Genomic DNA, 18,261 nt, shown 5'->3' on the forward strand with positions numbered 1-18,261 from the left:
AACATCCGTCCCCAAAATCAGAAAATATCTACAACTGCAAGCAAGACAGTTCCGTCCATCTGCTTGCCACAAGGAATCTAAGCCCCCTTTGAATCAGAAACAGAATGGGCATCACAATCATAAAATCATCAAGACTGAGGAATGAACAAACGTAAGAGGTGAATTCAACTATGGGTTTAGTAGACATCTGATTCTTCCAGCAATGGAAGAACTTGTATTACTGATATAAAGGCAGTGGTCACAATAGGTTCTGAGGGGAGGGAAAGGGAAGAATAGGTGTAATATGGGGTACTATGGAGACAGTGGAATTGTCCTCATGACATTGCAATAATGCATACAGGCCACTTATATAGCATAGACTATAATGTAAACTATACCTTTTCTGCATCAATCAAGAAAATCGTGATTTTTTCCTTAAATTTATCAATGTGGTTAATTACACCAGTTGATTTTCTTGTATTGAACTATCCTTGCATTGCTGAGATAAAACTCACTTGATTGTGGTGTACAATTCTTTTAATATGCTTTTGGATTTGGTTTCCCAGTATTTTGTTGAAGATTTTTGCATCTATATTCATCAGAGATACTGGTTTGTAATTTTCTTTTTCTATAGAACCTTTTTCTGGTCTTGGTATTAGGGTGATGCTGGCTTCATAGAATGAGTTTGGTAGGATTCTTTCCTGTTCAATATTTTGAAGAGCTTGAGCAAGATTGGTATTAGATTGTCTTTGAATCATTGGTAGAATTCACCTATGAAGCAATCTGGTACTAGGCTTTTCATCTTTGGGAGGTTTTTGATCACTATTTCAATCTCTTCACTTGTGATTGGTATTGTTGAAGTCCTCTATTTCTTCTTGGGTCAGAGTAGGTGGTTCATCCGTTTCTAGGAATTTGTCCATCTCATCTACATTATCTAGTTTTTTTTGGCATACAGTTGTTCATAGTTTCCTCTTATGAATTTTCTTATTTCTGCCAGGTCAGTGGCAATGTGTCGTCCCCCCCCGCCCCCCGTCTTTTCTGATTTTATTTATTTACACCTTCTCTCTTCATTTCTTTGTTATTCTAGCTAAGGATTTGTCAATTTTGTTTATCTTCTCAAAGAAACAACTTTTGGTTTATCCTATTTTTTAAATCAATTTCATTTATTTCTCCTCTTATCTTCACTATTTCTTTCCCTGGACTTGGTTTGGGAATAGTTTGCTGTTCTTTTTTCAGTTCCTCCACGTGTGCAGTTAGAGCTTAAATTTATTTTAGCTCTTTCTTCTTTAATGTAAGTATTGAGGGCTATAAATTTCCTTCTCAGTACTGCCTGTGCAGTGTCCCATAGGTTTTGATATGTTGTGGTCATGTTTTTATTTGTCTCAAGATATTTGCTGAATTCTCTTCCAATTTCTTCTTTGAGCCACTGATTATTTAAGAGTGTGTTGTTTCATTTCCATATATTTATGAATTTTCCCTTTTCCAAACGTTATTGATTTCCAGCTTCATTCCAATATGGTCAAAGAAATTGTTTTTTATAATTTCATTCCTTTTAAATGTATTAAGACTTGTATTTTGATGCATCCCATGGTCTATCTTGGAAAAGGGTCCATAAGCACTTGAAAAGAATGTATATCCTGATGTTTTAGGGTGAAATCTCTTTAGAAGTCTATTAGGTGTAGCTCATTTATCATATTATTCAAGTTCTATCCAGTACTGAGAGTAGTGTATTGAAGTCTTCAGTCATAATTGTGGAGACATCTATTTCTCCCTTCAATTTTGCCAGTGTGAGCCTCATGTATCTTGGGGCATTCAGGTTAGGTGCATAAGTAATTACTATAGTTATTTCTTCATGCAACTTTCTCTTCCTTCCATGGTTTCTGAGAGGTTGACACTTAATCTTATTGATTAATGTACATGATGCTTTTCCTTTCTCTTGTTGTTTTCAGAATCCTTTCTTTATCTCTGATATTTGTCATTCTGAATAGTGGATATCTTGGGGTAGTTCTATTTGGATTTATTCTGTTTGGAGTGGGTTGTTCTTCTTTGATAGTGATATTTATGTCTTTCATAAGGGTTGGGAAGTTTTTGGTCATTATTTCCTCAAATATTCTTTCTGATTCTTTTCCATTCTCTTCTCTTTCTGGGACAATGTTAATGCATATGTTTGTACTTTTCACATTTTCATTCAATTCTCTGAGACTCTGTTCCCTTTTTTCCCATTCTCTTCTCTTTATATTCGCCAGTCTTTCCCAGTTCTGAAGCTCTGTCTTTGAAATTACTAATTCTATCTTTGAGCAATTCAAATCTGCTCTATGTGCCTTTAATGTGCTTTGAATCTCACCCATCATGTCTTTCACTCCCACAAAGTTTGTTACTTTTCTTTGCAGGCTTTCAGATTGTTCTCACCCAATGTCTTCTTCGTATCCTTTATCTCCGTAGTCATATTTTCTCTCATTTCTTTGAATTCATTTAGAAGAGTTGTGTAATTATCATTGATTAGTTGTCTCAAATACAGTATCTTCAAGATATTTGGTTTGTTCCTTTGGCTGGGCCATCTCTTCCCGTTCCCTAGTATTTCTTGTAATTTATCTGATGTCTAGGCATCTGAATATGTTGGTGAATTTACTCTGATACCCAATTTCACTCTCTCGCCTATTGCTTTTTTTTTCACAGATGTTCTTTGATATTTAGTTCAACTTATGCTAAGTCTTTAAAATTGCCCACTTAAGTTATCAAAATAAGGCCAGGAACTCACTATTGGTGGCATATTTTCTCCCAGGAGTTAAGATACAGAGAACCAAAAGCAGATTTTGTCTATGCAATTTTCAGATAGGCTAACAGATGTTTCTCATCAGTGCAACTTTCCACATGAAAGGAAATCTCCATTTTTCTGTGTTTTGGTTTGACCAGAGCCCAAATTCATAGTGTGTTGGCCAAATTCACTGAAAAAAAGTCCCTTGACTTCCCCTCATTTTTCCCTAGTAACAGGTAGCAGGGAGAAAGATAACTATTCACCTCTCAGTCAGCCACACTGAGCCAGGGTTTTATATGAGCTTAATATCTTGGGGGGGGGGGAGCCCTATCAACCCAATGGGAGTTTGGTAACTCACATTTGTTGTTTCAGTTTCTTTGTCTCTCTGTCTTTCACCCTACTGGGAGTTGTGTAGCACTGTCCTAGCCTGCTGACCCCAAAGCAGGTCCTTGGGACAGCCTTTGGCTCTTTCTCCATTTTTTTTGTGAGACAGTTGAGACCTGTCTGCCTAGTCCAATGCCGTCTTTCCACAATTCAAATCAAGGCATAAAATTGTTCCATCATTCCCAAAATGCCCTCTTGGTATCCCATTATATTCAACCTCTCCCTCCATTCCCAGCTCATGTCAATCACTAATATGTTTTCTATTACTATAATTTATTTTTCCCAGAGTGACATGGTGATAGATCATACAGTATATGACATTTTGTTTCTGGCTTCTATCGTGTGGAATAGGCATTTGAGATTGATTCATTTTGTTGCATATATTAGTAGTTTGTTCCTTTTTTATTGCTGAATAGTAGTCTATTGTCTGAATATTTCACTGTTTGTCTATCAACCAAAGAATGGGTAAACAAAATGTGGTATATACATGCAATGGAATATTATTCAGCTGTAAGAAAAAATGAAGTCAGAATTCATATGACAACATGGATGAAACTTGAGGATATTATGTTGAGTGAAATAAGCCAGAAACAAAAGGACAAATATTGTATGTTATCATTATATGAACTAAAACACTGAATAAACTTATCGAGTTAAACTCTAGAGCAGGGATTCTGTGAGCTTGAATTGAAAAACATCAACTTATTATCTTTATTTTCTCTGACCTCTAAATGAAATCTAGCATTTCCTTCACTTATGAGTATATGCAATAAATACATTATAGTGTTATTCATTTCAGCTGACTAAGAAAGGGGTCTGTAGAACAAAAAAGTGAAGAACCCCTGCTCTAGGGTATAGGTTACTAAGAGTTAGAATGAGGGTTGAAGGGCAGTGTTGATGTTTAATGTATGTAGAATTTTTAATAAGATTGACTGTAAATGTGTGGTAAAGGATAGAGTTAATGGTAACACATAACAGTGAGTATAACTAACACTGGTGATGTATAAATGTGATGGTGTCTGAAAGAGGTAGTCTAAGAACATAATTGTCAATTGAAAGAAAGCTAAAGGATAATCTAGGGACTGTATAGTATAGTGAACTTAGTGTTGGATAAGGATTATGGTTAATAGTACAAATGCAAGAATGTTCTTCCATGAATGAGAATAAGTGTACATCACTATTGCAAGTTGTTAAGAATATTGTGATACATGGGAAAGTACAACTAATGTGAGTTATGGACTATACATAACAGCAATATTGTAATATTCTTGCATTAATAGCAAAGAAGATTCAATATCAATGCTAAGGGTCAATAATATTGGGATATGGGATTGTTTCTATTGGAGTAAGGAAAATGTTCTAAAAGTGATGAAGGCAATGACAGTACAATTCTGTGATACAGCCAAGAGTCACTGAGTATACACTGATGGATTGTACAAGACATGGGTCTATTTAATACAGTGAGCCTTGGGGTGGATGATGGACTGTGGTTAGCAATACAAATATGAGAGCATTCTCTCAATGACTGAAACAAATGTAAAATACTAATAAATGGTGTTAATATTGGGGGAGGGGTATATGAAAAAAATACACCAAATGTGTTAGACCATAGTTAGCATAATATTTTCATGATGTTCTTTCATATTTGTAATAAATGTTCCACGTTTATTATGCTGGTGGTGGGGTAATGTACACAAATTCTGCACTTTATGCATGATTGTTTTGTAAGCTTACCACATCTCTAATAAAAAAAAAATTTGTTATGAACAAATGGAGAACAAAAGAAAAAATTAATGAAGCTGTGTTTCATCTATCAATAGACAACACAAGGAATTCTGAACACATATTTAATAATCTTGAAATACATGTTTTGTATATTTTAAATTGTCAAATGAGCAATGAGTAACTAAATATATAAAAAATAAAAATACCCCATATCTTTTCCATGTTTCCCCGGAGGAAATAAGCTCTGTAATTTCTTTTAATTAGTTCACAGTAGAAGAACAAAACTCTTTTCATGGAAAGGAAAGACCAATAATTTTATTAAAATTAAAACTATCCCATCCTACAGCCAACAATGAGGCCCTTGGAATATCAGTGGATAGTGAAGTAAAGATCATATGATTAGAATAAACAAACTCATAAAATCAGATTCTAGAATACCATTTACCAGGGGATGGGATGGAGGTAAGGAATAGGAAGTTAGGGCTTAAAATGTACATGGTTCCTACTCAGAATGACAGAAACCTTTTGGTAATGGATGGTGGATGGTGATGGCAGCACAACACTGTAAATGCAATTAACAGCACTGAAATATATATCTGAATGTGATTGGGTGACTGTTGTTACTATATATGTAGTAACAGAATATAATATTTTTTAAAAAGTCTTGGAACTACATTAAGTCCAGTTAAACCAAGGAATTTAATTTATAATACAATTATAAAAATGTGCTGTCACCAATTGTGGCAAATGCTCTACACCAAAGCTCATTGTTGATGGTGGGATGGTATATGGGAATCCTGTATTTTATTCATGACTGTTCTAAAAACCCACAACTTCTCTAATAATGGGAAAAAACCTTATTAAAAAAGATGAATGTCACTAAAGACAAAATACAGAAAAAGACAGTGGTTCATGATTACAGGAGACAAAAAAGACATGATTACTAGATGCAACTGGTGACCCCCGATTGGATCTATTAATATAACAGAATCGTAAAAGAGATTTTGGACATCTGGTGAATATAAGTATGTAATGATAAGAGAGAATTTTATCATATCAAGGTTATATTTCTTGAATGTGATGTGGAACAAATTTCTTGTTTTATTTTTGTGGTTATATAGGAGAATTCACATGAAACTATTTCAAATATTTCAGCAGGGGGAAAATTATGTGTGTGTGTGTACTTGTAACTATGACGAATGTTAAGAGTTGGTGAATTGACATAAAGGGTGTATGTTTTACAAGTTCCATTAGTCTATCAAGTTTGCTGTAGTTATGAAATTTTTCAAAAGAAAAATTGTAGGAACAAATGTGTTTAACTTCTGCTCAAAGCCTGAGAAACAAATCTCTTAAATAGTAATGGTGGACTTCCATAGGAGTAAGATGGCAATATTTTATGATCAGCAATTGGGGGGTGGGAGGAACCTTTATTTGTAGCATTTGTTTGATTCTGTAGTATAAACATTCTCATCACTAGCAATTTCAAGCTAGCAACATGACATCATTGAAGGAAGAATTAGGAAGAAATAAGCATACAACACACATACAGGTCGAATAGACATAAATAACCTTTTTCTAACATACAGGTCGAATAGACATAAATAACCTCAAGAACATAAACAATGGCAAAAAGGATTTAAATAACAAGGAAGTAATAAATGTTTAGTATATATTGACTTGGTTTTTAATACAATTTATTTGTGTAGGTTTATATGTTAAATTTTTAATAATATCTGTGTTTCACAATTGTCTTGCAAAAATTCCTAAAATCTTTACAGTTGGCTTTCACTGTCAGGAGGCTACAGCATTCAGTTCCCCACTGCTCTTATGCCTTGGGAAAAATTCCAGATGGGAAATGGAGTCAGAGAGTGCAACAAAGCTCAATTTATACTAATTCTGCATCTTTACTAGCTATTGAGAGAAATAAAATAACTACAAAAGAAAGGTGATTCTCCTTGCCTTTGCAGGAGTAAAACTCTGTGTTGTGTATTGAACTATTAGTGTGCGAGGCACAATTCTAGGTGCTGAGGTTAAAAGAGTAAACAAGGGAAACGGACTTGGCCCAGTGGTTAGGGCGTCCGTGTACCACATGGGAGGTCCGCGGTTCAAACCCGGGGCCTCCTTGACCCATGTGAGCTGGCCCATGGGCAGTGCTGATGCACGCAAGGAGTGCCCTGCCACGCAGGGGTGTCCCCACTTAGGGGAGCCACACGTGCAAGGAGTGCGCCCCGTAAGGAGAGCCGCCCAGGACGAAAGAAAGTGCAGCCTGCCCAGGAATGGCGCTGCCCACACTTCCCGTGCTGCTGAGGACAACAGAAGCAGACAGAGAAACAAGATGCAGCAAATAGACACAGAGAACAGACAACCGGGGGGGGGGGGGGGGGGGGATTAAATAAATAAATAAATCTTTAAAAAAAAAAAAAAAGAGTAAACAAGACCAGTACAATTCCTGCTCTCACAGATTTATATTCCAGATATCCATTTTCATTGCCTTTTCTTTTAATTTGTTGACTAAGAACATGAAGCTTCTCCATGTCTTCCTTGGGCAAACCATATTTATCCTTGGAATATAGCTATGGTACTCTAATTTCTCCAAACATAAAACAGTAAAACTTAATTTTTTCTGGGAATTCTCAAAATTTTCCATCTTCTCACCACTACCTTTAATGCTTATGATTACTGTTTTACTTCATAATGCTTTTACAATCATTTAAAATGATTTTGGGACTCAGGGAAAAAGGGGTGACAAATGTATTTTCAGTCCATCATCTTAAACCAAAATATATTATCCAATAATTTCTAAAAGATTGTTTCTCTAAATAGTATGATGCAGGTAAGTTCTACCCCTTTATGAAAGTACAATGTCAGCCTGGAAGATTTCTTTAGTGTGCTTGGAAAACAAAATACCTGTTTTAAATAAAAGTGAAAATAAAAGAAATGCAACATCAGACTGAAAAGATAATTGAGACTTAATAGAGTATAATTATTCCACAACTTCTCTGTAATTGTCCAAAGTACTCAAACATTTTTGTAGTACATTTGGTTCCAAGATAATATAAATTTTTAGCTATGTCGAAAATGCAAATAAATATAAGTCTAAAAACTTCAACCCTGACATCCATTCAGTCAGGAATTTCATCTTTCTTTAACTTTTACAGAATTAGCACATTTTTACATTTGGTTTTAATCATTACATGTTTTATATTAATATTTTTATGTATTTTTATGTGAAGTAGGAAACCTGCATGCTAAAATCTAAGGTTAGCTAACAAGTTATTTAGATACTACAATTCAAAGTTTTGAGCACATATTGGTGTCATCAGTCATTCATCTCAAAATGTTGTTAAATCTGTAATTACAAAAGAGTCTAAACAGTTCAATTTCTTTTATATTTAAAGTTAAATTTTTTTATTTCATCTAGATTAGGCTAGAAATTTAACTGGGATCCATCAGAGTGTAAATTTTATTTACTATTTATAACAGCTGTACTTATAGTTACTTAAAATTCGATTCAGCCAAGATGTCAATGAATAGGTGAATAGAATAAGAAACTGGTGTGTCCATACAATGAAATGGTATTCAGTGATAAAAAGAAATAAGTATCAAGATATGAAAAATGTAGAGGAACATTAAATGCATTTTGCTGGGAAGCAGACTTGGCCCAGTGGATAGGGCGTTGGTCTACCATATGGGAGGTCTGCGGTTGAAACCCTGGGCCTCCTTGACCCATGTGGAGCTGATCCACGTGCAGTGCTGATGTGCGCAAGGAGTGCTGCGCCACGCAGGGGTGTCCCCACACACAAGGAGTGTGCCCCATAAGGAAAGCCGCCCAGCGCGAAAGAAAGTGCAGCCTGTCCAGCAGCAAGATGACGTAACAAAAAGAAATACAGATTCCCATGCCCCTGACAACAACAGAAGCGGACAAAGAATACGCAGCAAATGGACACAGAGAACAGACAAGTGTGTGTGTGTGGGGGGGAATAAAATAAATCGTAAAAAAAAAAGCATATTGCTAATTGAAAGAAGCCAGTCTGAAAAAGTGACAAACAATACAATTCCAACTGTATGAACTTTCTGGAAAAGGTAAAACTATAGAGAAAGTAAAAATAAGAGTGTTTGCCAGGGGTTCTTGGAAAGGGAGGGAGGGATGAATAGGTGACTAGGGGGCATTTTTAGGGCAGTGAAATTATTCTATATAATGATACAGAAAGGGTGGATACATGACATTATGTACTTATCAAAACACCTAGAACTGTCTAACACAAAGAGTGAGACCTAATGCCAGCTATGGACCTTAGTTAATAACGCACCAACACTGGTTCATCCATTGTAACAAAAGTACCACGTTAATGCAGATGTTAATAATAGGAAAAAGTGGATGCGAGAGGAAGGTTGAGCTGTGATTTGGGGAGAGGCATTATATGAGAACTCTTTGCATAATATTTATTTAAACCTAAAACTGCTCTAAGAAAACTGTCTTTAAAAAAAGGTCTTAAAATATCCATTCTTTTGCATCTGGTTTAAATGGAACAAAGTGACTTTGGTGATTCATTGATCAAAGAAAATGGGATAAATGATTTCTTTGAATAATATCATTTTACATCTTCCCGCTTTGTAATTTTCTACCACCACTACAACTTTTAAGTCACTCTTTAAGGTCATAGTAAAGATTCCAGCCTTAAATCTTTTTGGCTTTATCCAAATTGATGAAATAGTCGTCAGATCAAGATGGCAAAAACTAAATTAACACCCTGTTAGAGAACATCTGTATTTGTACTTATGCACAGCCAGCTTTGCAGGCTTTTTCTATATCTCTTCCTTAAAACATTGTTTAACCAAGTAAAATCTAAATAAACCAAAATATTCTAGGTAACTACTTATGGACAGAACATACCTTTAAAGCTATACATTTTTTTTTTACTTTGCATTATAAGCCGAGATGAAATCTATGATTAGTTCATTTCTCTACTTGCCACATTATTTTCTTTTTTATCCAATTAATTTTTGTTCTTCTTGTTTTTTCTGAGTAAAGCTGCTATATAGAGACACCTGCTGGGAAGTAAATGAACAGAAGAAAATTCAAACCTGTAAGTTAGAAACAAGAAAAGCTTCCCCCTTATGTAGGTAATGTATGTTTTCCTGAAATAATATTTCATTTTAGGGTACACTTCTTGTCTCTGAAATATATCAAATACCACCTATATTTGGAGTTTTGATTTCATTTGTCTAAATATCTCTATCTCAACATGAAGTTTGCAAATGCACATATAAATATACCTGATACATACAATAGTTATATGATCCAAGAAAGTTACAATAAATCCATTTTAATTGAGCATTTAATAGATGCTTACATGCATATTTAAAGAAATTATACCAGGAATTATTTTTCAGAGCAACTAGGACTTAATTCATTATTTGTATCTTAATTTTTACTCAAAAGATTAGCTAAAGTAAGATAGACTTTTATCACTTATGAGTTTAATGTAAATATTTTGAATTAATGAAATATGAAAATGTTCTCTTGAAAATTTGTTTACATAATCCTTTTTGTCAATTTCAATGTAAATGCTTTTCTCAATTGCAAAGCAGCAGATTAAAAACATTGAAAATTAAATTGAAAAAGTGCTATGTTTAATTGCAAACTTTCAGACACATATTTCAACTGTTCCCAACTCAAAATCAAACTTAACTCTTAGAAAACTATGTTGATGTCTGCCTAGTATAAGATCCTAAGATGTGAAGATGATATGGATATATCCAATTTCTTGGTAGGTTTAAAAGTTTTATCTACATGTTCTGCTTAGTATCAATAGTAGGTCATGATTGCTAGCCAGGTCTTGGAGTACAGCCACTGCAGTAGCTCTTTTTTTCTAAGGCGGTACCAAGGATTGAACCTAGGACCTCGTACATGGGAAGCAGTTGCTAAACCACTGAGCTACATCCACTCCCTACAGTAGTTCTTAAAAGTGACCTCAATCATAATTCAGGTTAACATGGACCAATCATGTGTAGAGAATGGATGAGAGCTGGATTTTCAAGCTCCTGCTCTATGCTTCCAACAAGACAGGGTAAATACATTATATGGTGGCTAAGTGATATCTGGCCTCCAACCATGCAGAAAAGATGCTGACAATTGCTAAGAGACCAACCAAAGATGTCATTATTAAAGTTGGGTTAGCATTATGTAATTTCAGAGGAAGAGGAGAACATGCTTTGAGAAATAAAAGTTATATAAAAGGAAAACACCCTTTATACTTAGAGTACTAAATGACCCACAATGATCTAGTCAGATTAAATATACAAACCCATTCCAGGATCATGAACAGCATCTTCAAAGAGACAATAGCACAGAGGATAAGAAAGTAAATGCTGGAATCGATGGATTCTAAATCAGTTACCAGCCCTAAGCACCTGACGCAACATCTTTGGGCAAAACCTTTAACCTTACTAAATTGCAGTTTCCTCATTAGTACAAAGGGGATATTAATAATAATATTTATAGGATTCAATGGAAGATTGATATGAAATGAGATAACACATATGAAGTGCTTACTAAAATATTTGGTATGTAGAGAACATTCAGTTAACATTAACATTTTAATCTTGATGATCAGGTACAAGGGAACTTTCATTAAATCATTGTACATATCATTTCTACTACTTTTCATGATATTATAAGGACATTATTATTTCTAGTCTATGGAGAAGGTTGTAGCCAGTATTATATATGTTGATTTTAAGAAGAGTATCAAAGCAGTTGGGAAATCAGATTAAAGGATGTATGGCAAAAGATACAGTTTTAAATAGACTGAATTTTAAACAATTAACTTTGATGAAATTCATGTTGTACCAAAATTTTAAATATACTATCAAAAGAAAATCCTCTGTTGTCTATTTTCATTTGAATTTTGTTTCTGCCTTACCCTTGATATTTGAATGCCTTCTCTTGGGCTTGGCATTCACTTTTCCCAAATTATCCCCAGATATTTAGAATAATATTTCATAGTCATGGAATCCCAAGGCAAAAATATTGAAAAAAGTGTTATTTGGTATTCTAAAATGACTGGAGATTCACTACACTTTGAGTCCCAACATTGTTGCTTGTTGGGGGAACTGAAATTGAAAATCAAACTGCTAGTATTTGTCATTTGAGTATAAAAGAGATACAGCTTAACAGTTGCAAATTGGATGTCCTATAGATAATTGACAATGTTCATGTTCTACTCTTGTGTCAATAAGCAAACCCAGCTTTACAGATTTTTATATATATGTGTGATTGAATATTTGATGCTGGACATAAAACAGTTTGGAAAATTGAGATGGTTTAGTTTATATAATTTTGCCTTCTATGTTTTGTTTGAAGTTCCCATTAGAGTTATATGCAAAAAAGAAACAAACAAAAACTCGTATATGATCCACCCAGGTGCTAATTTAAACTTCTCAGTATATAATGACTATATGTATGTCTGATATGATCATTTCTTAAGGTAATACAATTATTGAGATACAGGCTTAATATAGGTCAAGAGATAGATAAAGATATATACAGAAATGTAAATGAAGTTAAAGTAAAAATGTATACAGGATTAACTTTAAAGTGTTCTTTTATTCTATGGGAAATGAAAGATGGGTAAAAGGATAATTGGGGTGAAAATAAAGGGGCATAATTCCAAAGGGGTTAAACAGGAAGATATCAGCATGGGAAAAGCTGTAAAAATTCTTCTTTAGGCCAACAACTTTTCTTTAGAGGTAGAGGGCAAGCTATAAAATAATAATTTAGTTTTATGCTTCTATTACTTTTACTAAGCAACTTTTCTTGCATGTTCCTTTTAAACTGGACATGATATAAGCTAGACTGAACTCATCATTGTTCCCTAAAGACAGCATGAGTATAAATCAACTAAAATACAAGGCTCAGGATAACTTTTGGGTTAGTAATAAAATTCATGATGCTTAAATTGCTAACTTCTCTTCCATATTTTACAAGTCTCAGAGGAAACCTTTGAAACTCAGATTTTACCCCTTTCCTCATTACTGTATTTGATACACTTTCAAACTCTGTAATTTTTATTTAATATTTTGTATAGCAATAAAAATTCTTGCAAAAAAAGTACCTGAAGGTAATATTGATAATTTTCAATTTACAATAATCCATTTTGGATTTCTAAATGGGTAAACTGAGTATAATGAAGATAAAGATAACAAAAATCACCTGTGATTAACATTAGAAAGAGCCAGGTTGCTCAAGTATGCTATGGTGCTAGTTTTTTTTACCACATGGTCCTTTGGTATAGTGAATTATGAAAGATTCCTTATTGTCAGCAATTTAAAACAATTAAGTAGATTTCCCCATGGTGGTTACCTGTTCATTCTAGTTTGTCCATACTCTCATTTGTATTTGGCAATATATGTTTTGTGTGGTACTGAATGATGATATGTGGCCATGAAAGAACCCCAAGGTTACTGGCACACATTGGGGCCAATATATGACTTTCATTCCCTTGTCATAACCTAAAATAGGTTATCAAACCAAAAAGAAAAACATGGAGAAAATTTCCATGAGGATGGGAATGGGGGTAGGGAGCAAAAGAAAAGTAACAAATTTTCTGGATTCTGCTGTAGAATCTTGCTTTCCTTTAGAAAAATATTGGCTAGTTCAAAGTGTAATGGCTATAATTATATTCCACTAACTTTTTAGATAAAAGAGAGATTTTCAAAATATTTGAATGATATCAGAATTTAAGTCAGGTAGACTTTAAATAATGTAATAATAAAAACAAACATCTATCAAAAGTACAGTTAAACATTAAAGAAGACAATATGGAAATAGCTAGAATTTTTTTATGGGTGGAGCTGAAATTTTATTTTATCATTCTTTTAAAGCTAGTTTTCTGAGTACAGAATTTTACATTGTGTCTGATCATTTTTCTCAGAAAATTAAAGAAATCATTCCACTGTCTTTTAGAGTCCACTATTTTTGAGACATCAGCTACTGCTCCTGTAAAGCTAATCTGTATGTTTTCCCTGGCTGCTTTTTACCTACACTTTCCCAACAAGATGTCTAGGTGTGAATTTATTTTTATTTGTCCTATTTGGAATTCTCTGGACGTTTATATGTATGCATCTGTGACTTTCATCATTTCTGGATAAATTTGGGGCAATAAGTAATCAAATATTGTTTACTGATACATTTTCCCAGTCAGCTCTTTTTGCATCATTGATTCAAACTTTCAACATTATCCTCCTTGGTTTTAATCCTTTTTCATAATTTTTTTTTTTTATCTTTGTGTCTGTGTACTTCCTTTGAAATAATTTCTTTATATTTATCTTCCAGTTCACTAACTCTCTCTTCAATTTTATCCAATCTGCTATTAAATATGTCCACTGGATTTTTAATATCAATTATTGGGTATGAAACCAACCATAGTTTATATTTTTGTTTATGAATATTTTCAAACTTTTTAAATTTCCCTATAGAAAACATTGTTGATTTATAATCTGTGTGTGATCATTTTGTAATTTAAATATGAGTGTGACTCAGCTGTTTATTGATTTTGCTGATTTCTAACTCATGGTGCCTAGTTGCCTTGTGTGTTTCCTTTTTTTTTTTTTCTCTGATATAATCATTTTCCTCAGAAATCTCTTGAGGCCTTGGATGAGTTGGATTCATCTAGAGGTGATTCCTTTTGCTTCTTCCAAAGACCTAGAGTATCATGAGTCTGGGATCACTGGAAACTGAACTCCTGATTTACAAATTTGGGATAAATTTGGGTAATGTGAATTTTTTTTATTGTATGATTCCATTTATTTATTTAAAAACATATAACTTTATTATAGAAGTTATGAACTTATAAAGCAATCATGCACATGTATAGAATTCCCATATAACACCCCTTCATCAGCACACCGCACTGTGGTGGAACATTTGTTACAGTTTGTGAGATAATATCGTCAGACTATTACTACCATGGTCCATAGCACACATTTGGCATATTTTTCCATTACCCACCATCCCCCAGTATCAACACAGTACATCTTTGGCACTGATGCAAGAATATTACTGTATTGTTGTCAAGCACTGTCCATAGGTGACACCAATTGTATTTTTCCTAGGCTTCTCCAAATTCCCACCACCCTGCAATAGTGATAGATACCCATTTCAGTTCAAGAGAAGCACATTCTTATATTTGTACTACTAAACACAATTCTCATGCATCTCTGGGTTCACTGTTATTCAGTCCTGTTGAAGAAAATATGGCTCTTACTGCGACATGGAGACTGATTGACCATAAGCAAAGAATTTATTTATTGGGAAGCTCTCCCAATGGAGGGGGTCTGAAGAACAGACTTCAGCCCACTTATGAAAGGAGGGGATTTGATTTTATACAGAACTTTCCTAGGTGGGGAAATGATGGTTAGTGGGAGGGGTTTGAGTGTCTGAGTGAGGGAGTGGGAGGGGGTTGAGGGAGTCTATGGCTTCTTGGAATTCTGCAGGAGCAGATGTTTCTTTTGATCTGTAAGTTTTTTTTTTAAACAAATCAATTTTATTGATACATATTAATAAAGCATACAATTCATCCAAAGTGAACAATGGTATTTGCTATAATCACATAGTTGTGCAGTGCATTCATCACTTCAGTCATTATTAGAGCACTTTCAGTATTTAAATAATAATAATAAACAGCAAAAAAAACAGACTAACAAATAAGAAAATTCCTTACCTCTCAATCTCTCTATGCTTCCCCCACTGTACATAGCTGCTGTTTTTGGCTATTTTATCCAAAGTGTATAATCAATGGCTTTTAGTATAATCACAATACTGTACATGCATTATCTCAAATTTTTTTAAAATTTTTTATTCATTTTTTAAAAAAATATTACATTCAAAAAATATGAAGTCCCATTCAACCCCACCACCCCCACCCCCCACTCCCCCCACAGCAACACTCTCTCCCATCATTATGGGTAATGTGAATTTTGACTGCAGATTTTTAAATGTTTGGCTTTTGATTATAATTTTAGGGTGCATTTTTTTCTGTTCTCTGTAACTTTATTTCTGTTTCATCCTTGACCTTAGTATAGTTTCTCAGAACTCCAGTTTCATGAGGAAATGGTCTCTTATTAGACTTTTCTTGGTCCCAAGGTTTGGATCTTTGTTCCCTTTGCCTGGAAAGACAATCATATTCTAAGTTCAGTTTCATTAGAGTTGGGAAAGTACCAGTGTTATGTAAAACTCTGAGTTCCTGCTTTCTTTTTTATTATTGCCTGCAATTTCTGACACTTTCAGATCTTCAATGCTTTTAAGAATATTTTGAAAATATTTTGTCCAACATTTTGAATTGTTTTGCTAGGAGGGTAGTCCAAAACCTCAGCCTATTATAAATATTGAGTCCTGCACTTACTTAGGCTGCTCAGTCATTTAGTGTCAATTAATTAAGTTCCTATTGATAGTATATCAAAACTACAATAGACTTTGTGAGGAATACAGCAATAGAAAATGCAATATTGCAATGAAATGAAGAGTAATAATTTTTATGCACAAAGATGAGAAAGTAAGCACATTTAAAATTTATTGTTTAAAAAAAAAATGGGCATATGAAACAGTATGCTCCTCTACCAAGGAACTCATATAAGAATAGTGTCTTAAGCTGTTGCAGAAATAATTTAGGCTATATTGCAAGAATTTTAGCTTGAGAGAATTGATGCAATGTTAGAGAATCTACTTTTGCTTAAGACCTTTATGATATGATATACCATTATTTAACAAAATTATGGTTATTATTAAGGGAGTTTTAGGGGCAAAACAATTTAAATGAATTATTTTATATAATGTTCACAACATCTCTGTAATTATTTTCATTTCAGAGATGATGACATAAGCCCAGAAATATTACCCATTCTACGGCTAATAAGTGACAGAATTGAAATTCAATTCCAGTCAATCTTATTGTAGAACCTCCTGGATTCTAATTCAAGAGAGTAGCTGATAGTTTAGATGTGGTTATGGTCTCCATAACAATAAGTCAAGTAACCTTTCAAAATCCTTTTCAACCCTCTGAAAACACATACAGATTTAGAAGTATACTTTGAAATTAATTAATCATTTGTGTTTGTAGAAAAATAGACATACACACGATACATTGTCTTTATTTTCTTCGCCTTATCAGATTCACATATTCTTATTTTTTATGTGAGATACTAGTATGGAGGATTCACTTTATAGTACTACAACTTATTCATTCTTAATTATGGTTGGACAAGAGACTCAGTACTTGAGTTCTTGTATGAGAAAAAGAACTCAAAGTCAGGACCAAAGTGCATGATATTATTTATTTTGTCTATACAAATATTAAATTATTTTTTTCTGATTAACACTCTGGCAAAGGAAACAATGTGATATATTAACAATTGACCTGTTTTCTTAAGGGCATTACAAATAAACCTATAATACTCTTAAATAGAACAAAATTCCAACTACTTGTTTTCTACTCTAAATTTGTCTTTTGGAGTTTAGCTTGATCCAATGAGGTTACTGGATGAGCAATATTATTTCAGCATTACTGGTGACAGCAATTAACCTGAAAAATCTAATGAAAATAACATGCAACCTGACTTTCAACTCCAGCTGGATTTTAAGACCAGCCTGAAAATTTTCAAATGTAATTAGTTTTATTATTTTAATGTTAATCATTAAAAATACTGAATATAGTCCATGAAATAATTTATTTGACATTACCTCTGCATGAAGTTAGATTGAGAGAGTTAGGACTCTCCAGAGACAGAATCCATATCAAAAATAAGATTATTTCAAACATGGAGAAAAGAAGGGACAAGATAAGATTGAAGAGGATGAGATGGCCTGTTTAGTATGCAGCAATCTAAAACCACTGGAAGAAAAAAATAGGTAAATATAATGTTCAACTTTCAATTTGGAAATGATTTAGCAGGAATAATTCTTCAATTAGATCTATGCCTTCAAAATAAGAGACAAATAACAAAGCCTTGAAGATAAATTTATATCTCTGAATGGACTCTATAGTTTGAGAGCTAAGACATATATTTTAACCATATACAACAGACACTAAAACTGTTTGTTGCAGTTTGATACTATTTATGAATTCCGAAAAGAGATAATGATTGTATTTGTAAACTGGTCTGTTCCTCTGGGTGTGAAACCCTTTGATTGTATTAAATTCAAAGGTTTTATGTTTACTTGTTTATGCTGAGATTAGGGCTTTAATTTGACACCACATTAGGCTATATAAATGGACATGCACTCAAGGAGAGCACAGAAGTAGATACACAGAGAAGATACACAGAGGAAGAGAGACGCTCCATAGACACAGCAGAGGCCCCAGGAAGAGAGATGAGCCATTTGCCTGATAATTTACAGCTGACCTTGAAAAGAGACCAAA

Source organism: Dasypus novemcinctus, chromosome 3, assembly GCF_030445035.2.
Source record: "Dasypus novemcinctus isolate mDasNov1 chromosome 3, mDasNov1.1.hap2, whole genome shotgun sequence".
Taxonomy (NCBI): domain Eukaryota; kingdom Metazoa; phylum Chordata; class Mammalia; order Cingulata; family Dasypodidae; genus Dasypus; species Dasypus novemcinctus.